Source organism: Podarcis liolepis (assembly GCF_965112155.1).
Source record: "Podarcis liolepis genome assembly, chromosome: 6".
NCBI lineage: Eukaryota > Metazoa > Chordata > Lepidosauria > Squamata > Lacertidae > Podarcis > Podarcis liolepis.
The window spans coordinates 43219336-43241748 of record NC_139559.1 but is presented as its reverse complement, the minus strand read 5'-3'; the positions used below and the strand labels follow the sequence as shown (position 1 = coordinate 43241748).

At 44.1% G+C, this 22413-nt stretch overlaps 1 protein-coding gene across 2 annotated transcripts in view; it reads right to left on the bottom strand.

Annotated features, from left to right (window-relative positions):
* The window catches only part of FMOD (fibromodulin), a 74514-nt gene that overhangs the window by 11755 nt on the left and 40346 nt on the right, over window positions 1-22413 (bottom strand). The window contains exon 1 of one of the 2 annotated variants that reach the window (XM_083508678.1): window positions 2626-3292. The exons of the other annotated variant lie outside the window; for it this stretch is intronic. The gene's annotated coding sequence lies outside the window, so the exon portion shown is untranslated. Of the gene's footprint in view, window positions 1-2625; window positions 3293-22413 lie in introns of those variants that run through there. 2 annotated transcript variants of the gene reach the window in all.

Here is a 22413-nt window from a genome sequence, read left to right as displayed (position 1 = left end):
CACCACTTCATTCTGCTGGGTGTGGAAGCTGCCTCTGACACCATAGAAGGGAGACTAATTTTCAGTGGACCCAGGTGAGCAAGACAATGACCGAAGGACTTGCCCAAGGCCATAGAACAGATGACTAGCCCAGCAGAAACAGAATTCAGAATGTGGACCTTGCAGTGAAATGTTTGGGGGGGGGGGTCACTTAAAAGTAGAAGAGACACATTTGTGACGTGACTGAGCCTTCAAGCCCATATAGTACTTCTAGCATTTGGATTACAATGTCTGAAACAGCAGCCACTTTAAGTTTCATGTTGCTAACTCTGCAGAGTCCAGCGATTGTCCATAGAACCTCACAGAATGGTTTCCATGCTTCTATAGTGTACAATCCTGCTTATTTCCATGCTTATTTTGATGTACAATCCTGTGGCCTGCTACTGACGTGTGTTTGTAGCTTCTTGCTTTAAAATCCTGGCACAGGAGACAAAGAAGCTATAGTCTACTGGCTTCTATGATCCATTCCTCAGCCGGTGTGCTGGCTCCCTGGCATAGCATTCCCACTGCAAGAAACAAGGATGGAAGCCCCGGTGGCAGAGCTATAAGGGCATCTTCAAATGAAAAGCCTAAGGGAGCTTTTCAGTCCTAATGACACAAGTCCCACTGTATAAGTCCACAGAATTCTTTATATATTGAAAATTGGTTTTCTTTAAAATACAGTTACAAATAAATTATTATCTTAGTGCTATATAACCAAAATCAGCCTCTGTACAGTTATATATGCTATAACATATTTTAGGCTTCCAACGGATAGATCTTTTGAATAATTTGCTCAAGTATGTAAAAACTTATAAGAAAGGTTTCCCAGTTCTGTACACTACATCATCGCCATCATCATTATTAAGTTTATTATTAGACAGTAAGATTTGCCATAATAGCATACTAATAATACTTTGATTCCCATTCAACAGCTGTAGGAAATTGTAAGCTTCAACCAGTTTAAGTTCTAATACTCTATGCATGAGCAGTACATTAGGGAGCACTAAGCCTCTAAAGAAGTTCAAAAGAATCGCAGTAAAGCAGTGAAGGGTACAAGGTTCTTCATGTGCGCAAAGCATTCAGACCCTGAGAATTCTCCAATGGGACATAACCCTGTTTTCCTCCTCCTCCTATGTGCTGGCATCACACCAGGTTATTATGGGGAATGGGATGTCTCTGCACGCCCTCCTCATCCCTTCCCCTACAGCTCTCCCCTTTCTGCTTAATCAATTGTGCCCTGTGAGGATTCCCACCCCCAATAAAGAGAAGGTCCATACCTGATTTGATCTTTAAAAGAGAAATGGAAGAATAAAAATAAAATGTTTACAATGAAGAAGGAGAAAATTACACACACACACACACACAGAGAGAGAGAGAGAGAGAGAGAGCGCCATAAAATGGCAGTGAAAAGGGCTACTTGCCAATCAATGCCTACAATATTTATGCAGCCACTTTCCACACGCCACTCACATAGATGAACTTGCTAGGAGGGAGGGGTGGGCATTTTCCAAGCAAAAAAATATATATATTACTCGTTGAGTTCTGAGCGGGCAAAAAATATCCCTACAAAAGAAGTATCTACTTGGAAGAATCCCAATCAGTTTCTGAATACCGACTATCTATTTGCTATATACACACACTCAGGCAAACACTGAATGGAAAGACCTTCCTTTTATTTGCATGTACGTGAGCACCTGCAACTGTATTTGGAAAATTACAAAGAGCGTTTAGATTCTGTACACTGGAGAAGTTTGGCATGCAGGCAGCTCTTCAGAAAGCACCACTCATACCACCCAGTGTCACTTTGCCTGAAAAAATAAAACATCCCTCGCCTTGCTTGGAAAACGGACACATTCCACATCTCTCTCCATCAAAAAATCAACTGTCTACCACTCCACTATTGAATGCCCATCTTTATAAGCAGCTCTGGAAAGGTCTCTGTTCCACCAGGGTGCTCCTAGAGGTTAGCTCTTGCCTGATGGTTCTGCTTAAGAGCCACATTTCTGGGAAATTCATTTCCATCGGCTGCACACTTTCTAGGTGTCCTTCCACAACCACACTGGCTAAGGAAGACTCATAATAGTCATTAAACTAAAGGAACACATTTAATTTTTTTCAATCCTCTGAACTGAGATTCTGATCCCTTAGGTAGAACATTGCAGAGTTGATGTCTCAGTGATAATCTTCACATACTAGTCATAATTCAGAGTTAACAATTCTTATTTCCTCCCCCTGGTTTCATTTTCACCAATATGCACTACACTTTGATGCAAATGATGCAGCCAGGTACACAGTGTCCCGGGCATAAACTGGAGGGAGGCAAAAGGATCTGGCAAGATGGTGTGTGTGTGTGTCTCATCTTGCCTCCCACTGCCAAGAATTTCACAAATTATGGAGGAAGAGAAGTCATGATTAATGAGGTCAAAATGTTCCCTTCCCCAATAATCAAAACAGGTCTGTACCCTTGCTACTCATCCTATTGCATGAGCTGCTCACATGCTGACCTCCTAAGTTAGCACAATGCTGCCATTGCATTTGGCCCATTTGTACCAGGGATTGCTGAAACATCCTCTCACAAAATATGCAATTCAGAAATCAACTCACCTAGATTCAGAGACACCTTTTCCCACAGCTTCAGAGTTTGCCTGTGTGATCCTCTTGTGTATTATGGAGCATGTAGGTGCAAGTTTCAACTTGCCAAGGTTGGTACCCGCCCAGATTCCTGATCAAATATTGTGCTGGAAGACCATGGGCTCTGCTGTGATGTTTTTTGGAGTGACCTCCAAGCAGCAGGCAGTTTGCAAAGCAGAGTGAAAAGACCTTAAAGCTGCTTGGCGTTATAAATAACTACATCTCTCTCTCTCTCTCTCTCTCTCTCTCTCTCTCTCTCTCTCTCTCTCCTTTTTCCTCGCACAGGGTTTGGCACTTCTAGTCTCTCTTTCTGTTTAACAAGTTAGTGGAACCCTGGTTGTTGTTTTTAACAGACTCTTGCTATTGCTGCCTGTATTTCCCATCAAGAAGATGCAAAGAAGTTGGAATGAAAAAATATATATCTAGATTTGGGGATGGAGCCGAAAATGTGAAAATAAATTGTGCTGTTTAGAAATGAAGTCTCTTTTCACCCATGCAAATAGAGGCTAAAGCTACAGAAACCTGTAGTTCTGCAAGTGGCAATGTATTTGGGGGAAAATATGCAGCAGAATCTGGCATTTCAGTATTAACATTTCTCAAGAAAATGCCTACAGCTACAGGTTGTAATGTCCCAAGACCCAACAGTTTCACGTGATCTCCCCATGACATACACAACACTATTCCTGACCTTAGATTCTCCCAACTCTTTGCCACACTGGCTATCGCTACTCCAGACCGGTCTCTATTCAAATGTTCTGTAGCAAATTCTTTAGTTAACCCAGAAAATAATAGCTCTTTGTGGTAGCAGAAAAAGTGGTCTTTGCTTTCAGACAGCATATTGAATCAGCCAGAGCAGTAAACCACCCAACAGACAAATAACATCTAAGAACCAAGCCCTGAATATAACACAATGCCAGATCTGCCTTTCATCCTAGTTGGCAGCAGTGTTACTGGGCCTAATAATGCTAGTCATGCTGTCAAAGAATCACATGAGCATCCTTCAGAGTGCTCTATGTTGCCACCTGGCCACAATGCACCACGGAGGCCAGATGCAAAAGAAATCAGGGTTCCAGCACTTTTAAGAGCTGTGCAAAAGAAGGAATTTCAGAAAGTGTAGCTTGCATGGCAAGTGTGCCACTCTCGTCTGTAATTCCCATCTAAATTCAGATCTTATAGCTCTAACACCAGGTCAATTTGTTTTGTTTGTTACTGCTTTTTGTAACATCTGGCTTGAAGGTTTCTGGAGAATCAAAAGCTTGCTTCTATTTTGTGACGTTGTGATCCATCCAAAGAACGGTTTTGCATTAACTTTGTTTATTCATCACAACACCTCATCAGTGTGTGGACGTAACCAACTACCTTTCTACTTTAATGTAACCTGATAACACCAATATAAATGTAAATATTATATATTTCCCCATAAATTATGTTTCTGAAGGAGGAGGGCCATTTCACGTATGTGTAAAATATTTTCCATGTCCAAATACCTGCTAATTTACAGTAGATACATTTAAGGAACAGAAAGGAAAATCAGCTTCTCCCTTTTATTCACCAGAGTTGGCCCAGATAGGATGGAGCTGGGGCATTTTTGAGGTCTGCATACTGGAACCCCAAGGCCCAGGGCACCTTATATAAGCTCCAGTAATTACCGGTAATTGGGACATAAGTGTATTTTAACCTGTAACTCAATTGTACTGATTAACAGTGTTTTGCTCTCCACCTTTCCTCAAGTGGTAAGGAAGTTTGAGTAGCAGCCTTTTAGATGGCTGTTCCCTTCCGAGAAGAGCCATAGGGCTTATCCACACTTACATTTTGTCCTCCTCTTTCCAGGCACAGGTTTGCACTTTGAAGCTCCATGTCTAAGCTCACTTTTGTTGTTGCTCCAGAGCTTTCCCCACAAACCTCCCCCCCCCCACTATTTAAAGCTGAAGCGCAACAAACAGCAATTCAGGTTTTCTGTGGCTTGTTGTTTGCTCCAATTCAGATTTAAAGAGTGGGTTTTCATTGAGAAAGCTCTGGAGCAAATAATAATAATAATAATAATAATAATAATAATAAGAATAAGAAGAAGAAGAAGAAGAAGAAGAAGAAGAAGAAGTGAATAAGCCCTTATGGATAAGCCCTTATGCTGTGTACACATTACGGCTTACTCCAGCATACTCTCACTGCTGGTATTTGAAGCTGAGTCGATATAACATTAGCCACAATCCATGATTATTCTGTGGCTCCTTGAGAACTACTCCTGTTTGATGGGCTTTCCCTCAAATCAGGTTCATTCCAATTTGAAAATGGAAGCCAGTTAAGCAGAGATGTGTATACCTCAGGCAACCATTGCACACATGCAGACGACCACTTCAGTGAATTGGAGTGTGGTGCAGGGGAAACAAATCATGTAATGAGTATCAAATGAAGACATCTACCTCTTCGCGGGTCTGTACAAGTAACTTAAGAATGTGACTTGAAATGTTAATGCGTTTCAAGCTGCTGATGTGTACATAGCCTTAATGGCATTTCTGTTTATCTACAAACATCTCAGCTGAGCACAGTGAGGGAGTTGCAAGCAGCTGGTGCTTAAGACCGGGCTAATCTTTAAAGCAGCACCAGTTCCCCAAAAGCAATAGCATGCCTTTGCAGCTGCAAAAATGAAGTCTTGTCTCTTTTACTAGCCACATTTCAAATGGTAAAGCAGTTTCGCTCTGGATTGCAAAAACTGGCCATCCAAGTCCACTCAGCAAGCATCTTTTACTAGCAACCTATACAGAAGCTGGAAGAAATTGCCATCTTTTCTTGCTGACACACAACCTGATAGCATTCTTTCCATAGATTAAAGCTTGCAGCCTTGTTATAAACATTCCAATACACTAATGTCTAAGGTAAATGCTTAACAAACTCAACTGCTATATTAACCAGCACAGTAAGGTAAAACAAAAACAACCCATTTCTTAGTGCTAAATGTCCTCATCTGTCATGATGCTTTCTAAAGCCAGGATTTTCAAAGTGTGAGACTTGCCTCCCACTGGACATTCAGTTCGCCTCTAATTACACACACCTCTCTCTTTAGCTGTACCTTTGGACTGATCAAAGAGGTGGATGGCTGATTGACTTGCCTCGCTGGACAGCTCAATCCTTGGTGCTGTGTTTTCTTCCTTCAGTAGATGTTAGCAGGGTTGGAAGGATTTTAAAGTGCTTTATTCTCTTCTGGAGATCTCCCCTTGAGGAATTTAAGTGCACACACTCTCTCTCTTTCAGAATGGGTGTCTTCTTTGATCTCTTTGCGCCCTGTGGAGGTGGGACTGACCAATATCAGCTGAACTATATTTATACTGTCTCTGCTGAGGACGCTCAAACAACCCATTCCTTTATTTTTAAGTAATTCTCTCTCTGTGGGTTACTTCTTTTAATTCATCATCAGTGCCCCAGTAATCGTTTTTGTGCTCCTGCAAATATTTCTATTACTTATGAAGTTAAATTAAATTAAATTTATATCCTACCTTTCCTTTCTTAGGGTCCTCCTCATCACAACAAGAAGTTAGGCTAGTATGTGCTCTTTGAATTCTCATTGAATATCAAAAAGTGAACTAACTTCATCTGTCACTGTATCTGAAGACATGTGCATGTATATGGGTATGTAATCTTTCTGCCATTAACACCATGTAGAGTAATTATAGTAATTTGGCACAGGTACACCCCAAAATCTAGGAACCCCAATATTGTGGAGTGTTTGGAAGGCAGTTCTTCTCCACTTGCCAAATGCAAAAGACTTGATTCTTGTTCTGGAGTAGTGTGAGGAAAAAGAGAAAACAATGTCTGGATAATAATTTCTAAGTTTGCTTGTTCATTCATTCATTCATTCATTCATTCAGTCATTCCCTGCCCTTTTCCCTGACTGGGACTCAAGGCAGCCAACAAATAAAATAAGAACAGCTAAAAACCTAGGGAGGAATAATTAAAAATGATTAAACATTAATAGAAAAAGCAGATCAGATAACGTAGTTTCCTGTAGATAAAAGGAATTGTTGCTCAGCACATGGGGGTAATGCAAGAAAGGCCCCCAACTCTTAGAAATGTGGAGCTGAAAATTATTAGCCACATAAATGGATGTAACTTCCAGGGCCTTTAACACCCTCCCCCTGAAATAAAATCTTCTCTTTGGATGGGTGGAAGAACTGCTTACCCATGGCGCACTGGCAGGGGGTCTGTGCTGTCTTTGATGTTCAGCTGCCAAGGTGGCACTTAGCCACTAGCATTCAGCAACTCAGCAAGTGAGATCAGTTGCCAGCTCACACCAGACCAGACCCAAATCCTACTCCCAAATAAACCAGCAAAGAATTCTACAAAATTCTCCGCTCCTTCCCATAAGTGATATTAGCAACATGCCTCATTTTCAGCTCCTCCTGTAGATGGAAGTCTCAGGTTAGTGAAGTTTTAGCTCTTTTATTCCACCAGTTGTATCGGGGAGGGGTGTGCAGCAATCAGTTCAGCCAACTATCCAACCCACCTAATGACCATTCTTTCCCCCTAACACTTCCTAACGCAGCCCTGGGTGCCCCAAATATTCAGGTCATTTTGATGCCCTTCACCTTCCATTCTTGCTCTGTGGTTGCTGGTCCTGCTTTGAGGATCCCAAAACAGCAGGGGACCATTCCCAAATAAACTCCAAAAATAACTGGATAGATAAAAAGATGGGACAATGCAGATGAGGCAATGACAAAGCAGCTGGAAGCGGACAGGAAAAAGACCGGTTGCTTCTCTTTGCCAGTCACTAGGTGACAAAGCTAATCAGGTTGCAGATACGTATACCTTCTTAATACTAACTGACTGACTGAAGACGCTTTGGGGCCTAAGGCAAAATGTCCCACTGCAGCCCCTGTGATATGGAGGGGTCCACATGAGGCTCTGCAAGGGCTTCCCCTCAAGGAAAGCCTCACCTTGCAAAGCCTCACCAACAGGGGGGAGGCAAACTCTGCAAGCATATCTGGAATGCCTCCCTCTCCCTGAGGTGGTTAGGACACTTGTGGGGACAGCACCTCTTGCAGTTCCACCACCTGAGGCAACTGCTTCACCCCACCTCATGTGTTACCCAAACCGACTTGGGATGGCTTCCACAACTGGCAACTTGTATCCATGGCGAATCCAATGAAATGACCCTTTTGCCGTGAGCAGGAATCTGACAAAGGCTGAAGAAGAAGGTCATTGTCTTGAGCTCACAACCCTTAGATGCTTCTTCATTGTTTTTGCCTTTATTGTTGTTATTGGTATTATTTTGGGAGCCTTGGAATGTCAAGGTTTGAGAACTTCTGCTTGAGAGAAATCTGGTGTTATTGTTTATCTGTACCGCAGGCTCCATCCGTCCAGGCCTCTCCCAAATTCCGTTCCATTTCCCTCCAGCCTGCCCAGGATAAGCAGTGGAGTTCACAGTCCAAGGCTATTGCCTTCCGCACGCATAATAATATATGCAATATTTTTAAAGCTCCAAGACAAAACTGTTGGCACTCTAAAAAACAAAATCTTTGATCCTGAAAATAGAAAGGTCTAAATACCAATGAATCCCAGTCATATCTGTGCTCTTTGCTCTAAGGCTTTCTTCAAAGAGTCTGACCACCCAAATCCCTTTGAAATGCTCTGAGAATTAAGAAGTCTTGATCCACATAGCTCTTGTAAAACTAATACTGTTTTCCCAGACTCTTCAAAATCCACGAAACTTTAGAACAGACATGTTGGTGGCTTCCTCCTATCACTTCACTTAGTGGTTTCCAGACGGTTTTGGGGGTTCTTTGGAAGCATACTAGGGGTTCTCCAAAGAGAAGTTCAATAATGGTGATTTAAGCTCCTACTAAAGGCAGCTTGTCAGACACTACCACTCTTCCTCTGCAATTTGCAACTGCAGGAGAGTTGGGGTGCAGTGGAGGCTAATGGAGCACTGCTCCACCAACCTCAGTCTACCCTCAGCCAGACCCTGCCTGCCTGCCTGAAGTCCAGTGGGTGGCACTTCCTTTCACCCCCTTCCACTTTAGTGTCAGAGTTTCCCCTGTTGAGTTCAGCGGGGGGGGGGGGGGGTGATATGGACAAAACCAGAATGAGTTGATTTTGCCCGTCATTGCCTCTGCCTCCACTTATTGTGCCCTACCAGTTCCAATGGGCACCAGCCTCCTCTGGCTGGGTGTGTTTTGGGTCATACTCTCAGCTCATACAGGGCACTGGGTGCAAAACTTAATGATCTGTATAAATTGGCCGTGCACCCTAGAATGACTGCTCACATGTTCAGGCTTGCAGGGCCTTCGGGAGCTACAGGAGTGTCTTGGCAGATGTGTCAATGCAGAAAGTGTTCTGGGTGGGTTAGATTTTATTTATTTTTGGTTAAGCCATTGCTCTACATACAGCGGTTCTCAACCTGTGGGTCCCCAGATGTTGTTGGACTACAACTCCCATCATCCCTGAGCTCTGGCCTGGGGACCCACAGGTTGAGAAAGGCTGCTCTACAATGTCCACCAATTTGATATAAATGTATGGGGTGTATGACGTGGGCATTCATTGAAAGAGATGGAGTTGCGTTCGGGTTATTATAATATTATAGCCCATTGGTGTTGGAGAGTAACTAGCCAAAACAAGTCAAGAGATTTCTAAATAAGCTGCAAATAAATAGCAAGAAGTTATTTGCTTAACCTTCTTGGAGCATGAGCCTTGGAGCATGAGCCGAGTTGGGCACTGCCGTGCAGGAAATGAGCTGGAATGAATGTGCATCACTATTGCCCTGTAACATTACTGTGGTTAGTGCAAGTAGCCAGTTGTGCTGTATCTGACCTGTAAACTCTGCAGGCCATCAGAGATGGACATATTTCTGAACTGAGGGGCTTAGGAAGTGCTGAAACATTGTACCTAATTAGTAGAAGTTATTAGAACTAGATGGAACTGGATGAACCACATCTTACAGGAGTCCCCCCCCCCATTAAGCTTTTTGTTCAACAATAAGTAATGGTAGACATGGTTGGGGCAAACCTGTTGCCATCATATACAATTTGGACCCCAGACAATTATGTTCAAAGCAAAGAAAATAAATTAGATCAATGGGGGCCATCATAATGAGATATTTTATTCAGTCACCTTAGTGGTAAAATCCATATAGAACTGGGCTGCTGAAGAGTCCATCAGGCAGAAACCAAATAAAGCTTCCTCATGAAACCTGTATTACTCAAAGGTGCTGTCCAGCAATTTCAACCCAATCTGAATCTTTTACATTGCATCCTGGTTAATTTAGTTTGTTTCAAGCTTGCCTTCAATGCTAGAAAATGGGCAGTTTTAGCTCTGTATGCATAAAACAGTTGCTTTGAATTGCTCCCCACGGTGGTTGCTTAGTTTGTCGCCATGTATAGAGTTTTGGAACCTTCAGTTCAGAACCTTTTATTCTTCAACATTTAAGGAAGCTGTCACAGGGACATTTTAAATCACCCCCGAAATGTGGCAACTATTTTCAAGTGTTCCAGCTCCACTTTTAGATGTGAACAGACAGATTATTCCTATACAAAAGTAGGAAAGCTTAACAATAACCATCCTCTAGCTCAGGGGTCTGCAACCTTTAAGACAAAAAGAGCCACTTGGACACGTTTCCGAAGGAAAAAAAAACTGGGAGCCGCAAAACCATTGCGACATTTAAAACAAATATATCTCCAGAGCCGCGATCTGACAGCGGGCGGGAAGGTGACGTCGGGACTAACGCACGCATCACCCCCATGCAACGTCACAGCCAGTACAGCGCCCGCCACAGTGGGGAGTGTCGGGGCGCACAATGCACCTTCTCCCCTCGCTAGTATCTGCCCCGGAGCCACGGGAAAGGTGTAAAAGAGCCACATGCGGCTCCGGAGCCGCGGGTTGCAGCCCCCTCCTCTAGCTGAATCTTCCTCTTTGACTTCTGTGCCAGTCTAGCCTGCCTCTTGATCTCCTGGTTTCTGACTTGCAAGCTCAGCCACTAAGTCCCTGCCTTGGTTTTCTTATTTACTGGCATTGTAGCCAACTAAGTTACAGGAAATTGAGCACGTAAATGTCAGCTTTGAGAAATAAAGACACACTGGGCTTTTTACCTAACCCAATGGGAAGACATTCAGCCAAGCCTTGATCAAAGGTTGACTCATGATCAACACCGCTACTATCCCATTTCAGCATTTTTGGAGAGGTGTTTCAAATAGGAAAGATATACAGATGCCAAGTTGCAACCTGGACATTTGTTTTTTACCTTCACATCCTCCAACAAAGGGAAGGATGAAGCAGCCATGATTTTTCTTGTATGTTTCTCTCTCATTCCTTACTCATCCACCACTCTCCCAACTGAGTGGCATGCCTGAAGTCCATCTTAGTGCAGGAAAAGGAGGGAGGCGGACAAAAGGATCAGGGGAAAGAAAGAAAGAAAGAAAGAAAGAGAGAGAGGTGGGAGAAGATTGGGCTTCTCTGTCTTTTACTTCAAAGGAGGATTTACAGAATGTATTTCTGAGTTAGAAACCAGCAGCCTTGAAAAGATAAATGTCCCTTAGCCCTGCTGGCTAAACCTACCCCACCTATTGCTTGGAAGCATTAGAGCTTGAGCCTATAAATACATTTCAATGAGAACTTTGCAAGCCCATGGTTGGCAAGCCCTTGTTCTTACAGGCAGCACAAACAGTTGCACTGGTTCTCAGAGGACACATAAACTTGCTAGAGCAGAGATGGGAAACCTGTGGCCCTCTGTATGTTGTTGGACTCCAAATTACATCAAGCCCAGCCAGGATGGCCAATGGTTTGGGGTGATTTGAACTACAGCCTAACAACATCTAGAAGGCCAAAGATTTTCCCATCCCAATGCTAGAGGAAGTGCAAGTTCAAATCCCAAACTTGGTATTGTGCCAAAGACACATGAACACCATTCTTTCTCTTTCTAGAAGTGTGCTTCCAAGTTATAGGTTCTAGCTGTGGCAAAGACTAGGCATCTCCTTTCGAGGAAAGGGTGAAATGCAAGCCACAATGAAATTCCTCACATAGAGATACCAAATAGCCAAACATTCCTTGAGACTATGCGAGGAAATGAATGTCAGGCTATGTGCATACATACATGTATATCTTTGCATACAGTTACGTAAATTAATTTTTGCGGATGCTCAGAGGGACCTATTTCCTTTGGGAAATGAGGAACGTCTCATCATTTCTGCAACAAGATTCCTGTTTATCTGTCAAAATAAAAAAAATCCTTCCAGTAGCACCTTAATTTTTTTATTTTGACTATGGCAGACCAACACGGCTACCTATCTGTACCTGTTTATCTGTGTATGATATATAAACAATAAACTATGAACATGCCTAGACAGACATATTGGATGCAACCAAGAAGCGACCAGAACAAACAGCATCAGATCTGGAGGATTTCAGGAGGAAAAAGAAAAGCAAGACTAATTAGCTTCAGGCTCTGCAGACAGTTCCATGCAGGACTGTGGATAACAGGCCTCATGTTTCCTGGCTGGCTTGTCTAAATGTTTTCATCCGTGCAGACTCCTTCCTGCCAGTTCTGCTTCTCTCCGTCGTCTTTGAAATACAGAAACTCTCCTCATATTGACACTGGCAGAAAGTGTCCTTTTCCAAATACATTTGAATCACTTGAGCTCACTGAATAAATGGTGAAAGTCAGTTTCTGCAGAGGTCTACTCTGCAGACCATCATGAGGCTGCTTAAATGAAACTGTAGACATCATCATCATCATCATCATCATCATCCCTCCTCCCAAAGCAGACAACAAAGTACCAAAAACAATACATTCAAAATAAAACTTAATAAATAAAATATACAGTCATGTGGTTAGCATGACTAAGCCGCTTCTGGAGAACCAGAGCAGCGCACGAAACACCATTTACCTTCCCATCGGAGCGGTACCTATTTATCTCATCTAGGAGTCTTGGTTGACCACAAACTTGACATGAGCCAACAGTGTGACACGGCAGCTAAAAAAGCCAATGCAATTCTGGGCTGCATCAATAGGAGTATAGCATCTAGATCAAGGGAAGTAATAGTGCCACTGTATTCTGCTCTGGTCAGACCTCACCTGGAGTACTGTGTCCAGTTCTGGGCACCACAGTTCAAGAAGGACACTGACAAACTGGAACGTGTCCAGAGGAGGGCAACCAAAATGGTCAAAGGCCCGGAAACGATGCCTTATGAGGAACGGCTAAGGGAGCTGGACATGTTTAGCCTGGAGAAGAGGAGGTTAAGGGGTGATATGATAGCCATATTCAAATATATAAAAGGATGTCATATAGAGGAGGGAGAAAGGTTGTTTTCTGCTGCTCCAGAGAAGCGGACACGGAGCAATGGATCCAAACTACAAGAAAGAAGATTCCACCTAAACATTAGGAAGAACTTCCTGACAGTAAGAGCTGTTTGACAGTGGAATTTGCTGCCAAGGAGTGTGGTGGAGTCTCCTCCTTTGGAGGTCTTTAAGCAGAGGCTTGACAACCATATGTCAGGAGTGCTCTGAAGGTGTTTCCTGCTTGGCAGGGGGTTGGACTCGATGGCCCTTGTGGTCTATTCCAACTCTATGATTCTATGATTCTATGATCTACTTGCACTTTGATGTGCTTTCAAACTACTAGGTTGGCAGGAGCAGGGACCGAGCAGCGGGAGCTCACCCCGTCGCGGGGATTCAAACCACCGACCTTCTGATCGGCAAGTCCTAGGCTCTGTGGTTTAACCCACAGTGCCACCCGCGTCCTTTCCAGCTCAACCATACAGAGCCTCAATCCAGCCACTATCTTCTAGCCCCAGCTCTGCACTGCCCAATACGTAACATGGGAACTTTACAGAAACTCCACAAGCAATATTTTACAGCAACTCCAACCTCATGGAGTTGCTGTAAAGTTAATGGAGATGAAATATGTAAAACATTTTTAGACATTCTGCAAAGGAGACACTGTCCTGGTTTAGGTAAACTGTCTGCACACAGTGGCTTATTGACCAATTTACTGGGAAATTCAAAGGTCAGGACTGTAGTTGGAGAGTTTCCTTTTGGATTCTTTTCATTCATGACCTCAATTTTCCCACTAACGGGCTTTTTTACCAATTCAAGCCACATTCTTGAGACAAGATTTCAGTTTTTTTTTAAAAAAAAAAACCAACAAATTCCCCAAGACAAGGTGGCTACAGTTCAGACGTCATTTCCATTATAACACTGGAAATTCTGAATTCAAACAGGGTATCCACCCCCCTTTCAATAAATGCCTCCTGTGTATTAATAAGAATGTGTAACCACATTAGTTGTCTAGATTTTTAGAGTCCTATGGCTCCCACAGGAAGCCATAGCACAGGTAAGGTGTTGGTAAGGGATGGTCTTTTCAGTAGGCAAGGCAAGCCCATGATCTCAGGTAGAGGACTGGGAGAGGTGCCCCCTAGCCCATCCAGCAATGCCTCCGTCTGCCTGCCTACCAGCCTGCCACTTGCCTGTTGTTCAGTGGGCCTCTGTGAGCATCACCACCACTTTGCCACTGTTCCAAAATGGTGGCAATACTCCTAAAGTGTTCCCTAAGTCTTTCTTGATGCCTAGGCTCTGAAGAAAGGTCCTTCTTCAGAGTGAGTCACTGTGGGCAAGGTTTACTACTGTGGAGCCTTAAACAGGATTATCTGTTGTTGCCGCAAATATTGTTTTAGGCTTCCTAGAAGAAAACTTTAAACAGTATTTGCTGTCCTTGGGGCTACCTCACCCACAATGCCTCAGTCTGAGGAAGGGCCTCAGAGAGATACTGTGGGATGCAATGGCTCCAGATGCTTTAGGGATGCTTGCACTGCTGCTAATGGGTTTGTCCACACTTCTGCTTCTCCCTTGAAAGTATGCATCTGGAAAGGTTTTCTGCTTGTCCAGTGGCATAGTGTAGTTGCTGGTGGCCGGGGCAAAGCAAGTGTCTCCCTGTGGCTCTGGAATCTGGCAGGAACTCAGTCACATGGCCTCGATGAGGCAGCCTGTCATGTGGGCACCTCTCAGAATTTTGCATCCGGGGCCACCACCCCCTGCCCTCCCCCATGCAATGCCACCGGGTTTGTATGCAAAATTATTTGTATTTTAAGTTATGTATTGAACTTTAATTGTTGTAGCCTGCCCTGGGACCTTGGGGTGAAGGGTGGAATTAATAATAATAATAATAATAATAATAATAATAATAATAATAGTCATGTTAGCATGGAGTGGTTACATGCTGTTTCTAAGTTATCCTGCAGAAGTCGCTCCCCTCTGGGTTCTGGTATCATTGAGGAAAAAAACCATGGAAACCTCTAAGCCAGAGGTGGCTAAACTGTGGCCTTTCATATGTTGCTGGGCTCCAACTTACATCAGCTCCAGCCGGCACAGCCAATGGTAAGCAATGGGCGGGAGTTGGAGTCCACCAAGATCTGGAGGTCCACATATTTCCCACCTCTGCTCCAAGCACTTGTGATGTGGCAAACAATCAGAGCTGCAAGGGAAACCTAAGCCAAAGCTGAGCAAGTTATAAAGTTGGTAGTTGGGAACCTGCAGGCACCACAAAGCGTTTCTCAATGAGCTGAAAAGTTTATTTGGGGAAGGAAATGACAACCAGCCACCATTCTCCAAGTGGTGAGAAACTAGTTTGCTCATGGATGCTCTGAGCTGTCCCATCTTAATTATAGGTCAACTCATGGACTATGGAGCCAACAGTAATTAACACTGTCTACTTTCAGATTGATTAGATGCTGGGGAAACCAGGATCACAGTTCACTAATGACAGGTCTAGGATCTCATCAAGGGGTAAGGTTGACATGAGCCATTGAGAATGTGTATTCTCCAGAGACCTTAAAAATGGGTAACAAAAGGTTCTTCTTCCATGCTTCTTCTATGCCCTTCTTGACGCATTACAGCTTTTAGATTGCATGTAATGGATGTTTGTGTGTAGGCATGCCCAAGGCTTCAATCATTCACACTGTATCTTAACATAACAAAGGTTATGAAAGTGGAAGAATGATTCCTAGAATTGTACAATCTCCGTGTGTCCCCCCTTCCTCTTCACTTCCCCTCACTTCTTTTGATGTAAACATGCTGTTGCTTTTAAGAACAGCTTTCCTCGGTGTATGCTCCTAGCTGTAGGTTTGTTGTTTCGCACAGAATGTATGGGCATCCAAATTACAATTGGCTTCCCAATCCTTAAAATATATTGGATCCAGAAAGAAAATAGGCTCTATTTTCAGACTCAACTGCATTGCAGTGTGGTCCAATAAGAGAAGTGGCATGGAGCATGGCTTTCATCTACTCCAGGGCTTCTTGATGCAGTGATGTCTGGCAACCAATGACCATATTCTATGGAACTGTAATGGGATCAGAGGCATCATTTTCTACAAGACTGTTGTACAGTGGTACCTTGGGTTAAGTACTTAATTCGTTCCGGAGGTCCGTTCTTAACCTGAAACTGTTCTTAACCTGAAGCACCACTTTAGCTAATGGGGCCTCCTGCTGCCGCCACGCCGCTGGAGCACGATTTCTGTTCTCATCCTGAAACAAAGTTCTTAATCCGAGGTACTATTTCTGGGTTAGCGGAGTCTGTAACCTGAAGCATATGTAACCTGAAGCGCATGTAACCCGAGGTACCACTGTATTCTGGAATATCCTGCTGCAGAGAGTCCAGTGAAAGGGCCTCATGGTAGGCTAGAGAAGTATCAGAGGAAGATACAGGTGATCTAATGGAACATGAGGCTGAATAAGCAAAAAAAAAAAAAAAAAGTTCTTTCCATAGAGACTTGAGGTTTTTTTGAATCTGTCACTCAAAGCCCTTTTCATAAAAGCAACATCTCTACAATCTTTGAAGAACCTCTGTGGCTGCCATTGATCCATTCACAAGGGAGGGGAAAGCGGCAGTGTGGCCCCTCTTTAGTAGGGTATTCCATAATTACTGCCAGTTCTTCATTCAGAATTTATCACCCAGTTCTGTGCCTGCATAAAGAGTGAGCAGTGAATAATTTGGTCTGAAGACTTCCAGCTGAGATGAAAGGTAAAATACAGCTTCTAAAGCTATAGCAATACAAGAAGCATGATGGTCTGCATGATAGTAGAGCTCAGTGTTTCAGATCTTGCTGTATTCACTAGGATATTGCAGAATCCATGGAATGGAATATAAGGTGAAGGCAGTCCTGTATCGGGAAAAATTTAATGTCTGATATTTTACATTTTTTTATGTGTTGTAAGCCACCCAGAGTGGTTGGGGAAACCCAGTCAGATGGGTAGGGTATAAATAATAAAATTATATTATTATTATTATTATTATTATTATTATTATTATTATTATTATTATTATTATTATTATTTGCCACATATGCATGGTATAATTGTGTGTACACCACAAAACAGGAATCAAAGCAATACTGATAGTGCCATGCAAGGAGGTTTTGCCTTGAACTTCAGTGTTGTATGTGCAAAAGTCAAGGCAGAGGGAACATGCAAGGAATGACGTTTTCATATATACACAACTAATTTGGATCAATCCATCAGATTTGGTAACCTGATCCCGTATTCACACTGATCTGGGAATAAATCCCATTGAAAAGGTCTTACTTCTGAGCAGATGTGTACAGTATTACACTGTAAAATAGGTTCATGGGGTAGTTAGGTTGAAGTACTATACATTAAGTAGGTGTCTTATGATTGCAGTTTTTAAAAATAAGGCTAGATTGTTTCCATGGCTCTTTTTATTTGACTTATGAGGACATCAGTGGCAAGTCTGCAATAGCACAACACAGCAGTCCACATTTAATAACTTCAGCCCTTCAGTGCCCAATATATGGTTTTACTACACTAAAAACCTATGATCTTGATTTATAGGCAGGTGTTTTCTCACTTTGGTGTGTGGAATAAAATCAATTTGCTCTTCCACCCACATAGAAACTAGCAAATACAAATGAAGGGGAACTAGTGATATTTACAATGATGCCTGGAAAAGCAAACAGAGTCTCATGGCCTGTTAAACACTAACATATTTTATGGCATAATAATAGTAGTAATGATAATGATAATTTATTTCTTATACTCCATCTAACTGGGTTGCAGCAGTCATTCTGGGCAGCTTCCAACAAAAATATAAATAAAGAAAAAGAAAAAAGCACAAAACTACCACATTAAAAGCTTCCTGAAACAGGGCTACCTTCCAGTGGCGTAGCGTGGGGGGTGCCAGGGGGGCCGGCCGCACCGGGCGCAACATGGGCGGGGGGCACGCTCGCACTAGCAGCTCTCTGCCCCTACTAAAATCCACGGGTTAGGGAGCCCGCGCTCGCTCGGCTTGGTGAGGAGGTCGCGGAAGGGGGAGAGCGAAGCCTTCTGCCGCGGACAAAAAAAGGAGAGGAAGCCGGGCGGGCAGGCGGGCTGGCTGGCTGGCGGGGGTCTGGCTGCGCCTGCTGCTGCCGTTGCCGCTGCTGCCGGGCTTTGACAGCTTGGCGAAGCGGAGGGAGAGGAGCTTTATGGTAATTGCGGCTCTCTCTCCACTGGCCGCCTGGGTAGTGAGCCGAGCCGAGCAGGGAGTCTGGCGAGGGGGCGGGAAGAGACTTTTCCACCTCGCCTGGTCAAAAAGGAGAGCGGAGTCTCCTCAGGGCGCCCTCAGGCAGGGCAGGGCAAGGCAAGCAGAGCGAGGAGGAGAGAGAGGGGAAGGGGGGGAAGCAGCCAGGAAACGCTGCGGTGTGGAGGAGGAATCAATTAAGGAGAGAAAGCGAAAAGCCTTGGAGAAAGGGAAAAAAGGAAAGAAAAGAGGCAGCTCCAGGAGAGCGCGGGGGAAAGAGAAGCCTCGCTGCTGCTGCTTGGGAGAGTAAATTACTGTACTTGCCTTGCCCCAGGTTAGGGGGCGCAAATTAATTGCCTTGCCCCAGATTATGGGGCGCAAATTACTTGCCTTGCCCCGGGTGCTGATAACCCACGCTACGCCGCTGCTACCTTCAGATATCTACAAATCTATCTATCTATCTATCTATCTATCTATCTATCTATCTATCTATTGAGTGGTTTACCTCTTTTTAAATCTGCTGAGAAATAATGTATTAAAATGTATTAAATCAGGGGAAATGGCTTCCTAAAATACATATATAATTGAAAATAGCATATCATAACACATATATTAGGAGAAATATACATCTGAGAGCATATTGCCAATAATATAGGCATTTCTTGTTTACTCTGTGCCCTAATATAGGCATTTCCTATACTGTTTTGTCTGAAGAACTTTGCCACAAGATTCAATAAAGTGTGAATTTTGAATGACTGCAGCATTTCAATTTGCATCTTGGCTCAGGAAGTATAAATTGGGAATGTTTGCATTAAAATGTCAACCAGATGTATTTCTCCTCTCATCCCTAATTCCTCTTTGGGATTTGCAAGCTTAGCACGCATTATCTCTGCTGAAAGAGGACATGAAAAAGTGCCAGGTGACAAGATTTTCAAATCCTGCCACCTGCACAGTCCAGCCTTTATTGGGCAGCTTTCACCCAGTGCCTTGGGAGTCTTCCTCTCCTTTTGTGTGCTGCATCCACAACAACAGGCAGCCATGGATGTCTCTTGCTTTCTCTTTGTGGCACCAAGCTTGGTCAGAAGTGCCAACAGCTGTCCAAGAAGAGAAGAAAGGAGGGGAAATGTTGTATTTCCCTAGTCACCATTTTCCCCTCCGTGTTTTCAAGGAGCCTTTGAATATCTCACACTCCTCAGAAGCCTGCTTATAATCCTAAACAAACAGACGAGGGAAGGAAACTCATTTCCATCCTATTGGCAGCCATCTGAGAAGACACTGGAAGGCAAAACCAACAGAAAGTTCTGTGAGCTTTGGAGGTCTCTTCTGTGACGTGCAGAGCACCCATTCATATCCTGCTGGTTTTCACTTCAGCAGAACCCTTTCAAGTATTCTGAGCATTTACAAGGAACAACAGGATTCCTTGCCTCTGAGAATACTTACATCTTAAATAAAACAAGTACACGACGAGGCTGAACATTCATTTACTGCTGCTGGCTACATATTGTGATCATGCGGTGCATTATGGAGGCAATACACTCCAGCATGTGATAAACCCCACCTCTGTGATCCTTGCCTCTTAAATAATGTGTGTTGGGGGAATCCCATATGTACGTTCCAGACAGTTAACACTTTATTGCCAAAGATAACACTGGTGCTTCTACAGCTCTGGATACCTACGCAGTGATGTAGCTAGCTGCTTGGGCACCACGCACGGAGGGTGGGGCGAGGTGCCATGGGGCGGGGGGCACCGGAATCCCAGTGCCTAAGCTGTGTTCTGCTCTGGTGCCATGCAGGCCCGTGTTGCATTTTCAAGCAGCGCAGAGCCTGCAGGGAATCCTCCCACTGCCTCCCCCTCAGCTGTAGCCCCATGCTGCTGTTTGGGGCAGCACGGAGCCTGCAGGCGCTTGAGCCACCGCGTCACTCCCAGGAGAGATGTTCCTTCACTGACAGGTGCGCTGCAGGCCCTGCGGTAAGTGCTGCCCCTGCGGTGTGGTGCCCAGTGTACCCGCCCCCCAGCTATGCCTCTGTACCTACGTACACCAATCTAGCATCTAAGTGGCTATCCTGAAGTTTGAAATCTATTAAGCAGTTGCAACAGTTGGGGACCACTCCTCCTCCACCAGTTTAGGTACCTTCCCCCAATGGCCTCCACTCACGCAGCCAGAGACTGCGCTTGCATGGCAACTTCCTCTGCTCCTCCCTTTTCAATCCACTCCTGGTTCCGGGAGGAGAGGGGTGGGGAAGCATCTGGCCCTTCACTTGCCTGACCTGCCTCTTCCTCCTCTTCTTCTGACGCATCCTTTGCTCCACCCTCCAGCTCTGAAGCGTCTACTTTCTCCCACCCTTGCCTCCTTGCTGGTACAGTTCCCCACAAATCACTAACCCCCTCTTCCGAGACAGACTCCAGCCTGCTTCCCCTGGTCATACTCACCGGCATCTCGCCTCTACCTGACAGTGATACTATAAAGGTCCATAGCAATTTCTTGAAGCTCATGAGTAGATTTTCCAGAGCAGCTGCTATGCCTCAGTAGATGAGGACTATTTACCTTTATTAAAAAGCCTTTTTGATCAGGAGAAGGAAGGAAGTATACTATAAGAATGGCTCATGCATTGGTATTTTGAAATCCTGTAACTCACCATAAGGAGGTTGGGAACAAAAATGTGCTTTTAGAAAATAGAAGGGACTTTATAAAAGGCCTATCAAAACTATGTAGTAAAACTCTTCTGGTTGCCTGTGTTCTTTCCATTGGACCAGGTGTCCTTCTGATTGAACTGCCCTCTAGTGCTGTGGCTCTTAAATATGGTTACACTTGCCCTACTGCTCTGAGCAGTATGGATATTCGAGCGGCACAGGTTTGCTTGCCCAGGTTTGGTTTATCTTGGAAAGGGAATATTGGAGGCTTATTGGTATTTTAAATATAGGGGTTAAGCATAGGCAGAGGAACAGCTGATGATTCCATTGCACATCAGATCTCCAGAAGGAAACAAACCCTCACAAAAAAGACACTTTCCAAAGCTTATAAAACCCCAAACTCAGCTCAGCTTTGCCTTTGCATCTCTCACTCAATCTGTCTTACTTCCCAAGTCAAGCTGAAATATCTACTGTTTCTTTTCACACAGAGAATTATTACATAACCTGTGGCCAGAAGCAAGTGGAGGAGGAGAGAAAAGTATGCCCCTTCTGAGGGCCTTCCAAGCATTTTCCAGCCGTTCAGAGAATATCTGCTGGCCTTTTAGCCAGCAATCTCTCTAACGAAAGGTAGGCATAAACAGACCTGCCCATCAAGCTTGAACTTCTTTAAGCAGACCTTCCAGTTCTATTAACTATCTCCTGTCCAACTCCCTAAAATTACAACAATATCTGACTAAAGGTGTCCTTTTGGGATCTAGGCCTCCTAGTCCTTAGGTTTAATCTGTCAACTTCACAGGCAGCCTGCAATCCATAGCTCAGGTTGATGGGCACTTCAGGCCATGAAACTTGTGGAATGTCTTGCTGTCCCTCAAAGCCAAATAGCTTTTCCAGTTTCCATTACTTTGGAATGAATCTACTTGGCAGATTTGGGGAAAAACACACAGCACAGAACATCAACTGGACGGAACTTGGCTCCCAAATGGGGTGGAGGGAGGGTAGACGTCTCTCCTCTTAAACGTGTCTGAGATATGACATGAAGAAAAACACCAGGTATCTGGGAAAGCTATTAGAATTCCACAGTGCCTGACGATCACCTGTTTAATAGTTAAAACAAACAAAATAGCCAAATAAAATGTCTTTGAAGTGTCTTCCTGTCCTGGCGTCAATCACCTAATTTCTCATATTGCTTCTCTTGAGTTCAGTAAACAGCCAGAGTGCACCGTGAACCTACCAATAATGCCAGTTTCTCCTCCTCATTCAGATCCCAGCTCAACTGCTCATAGACACACTTCACACACAGAGGGGCACCACACCACTTTAAGGAAGAAAATGTTTAGCTCCTAGAGAGCTGTGGGGATAAACAGGGTGGAAGAGGGGAAAGTACACTTGTGCTTGGGTCCTGATTGCTGGTTTACCACAGGTCAGGTGTTTAGTTGGTCCCTATGATGATGGACCACGTGGGCCATTGGCTTGCTCCAGCAGGCTCTTCAAATGTTCTTATTGCTGCAAGATGGCCAATAATTCTCATTCTCTCTCTCTCTCTCTCTCTCTCTCTCTCTCTCTCTCTCTCTCCTTTCTTTCTTTCAGCATTCTGTAGCCTTTCTGCCTAACTGCACTTCCTGATCTCAAAGCGCTCTA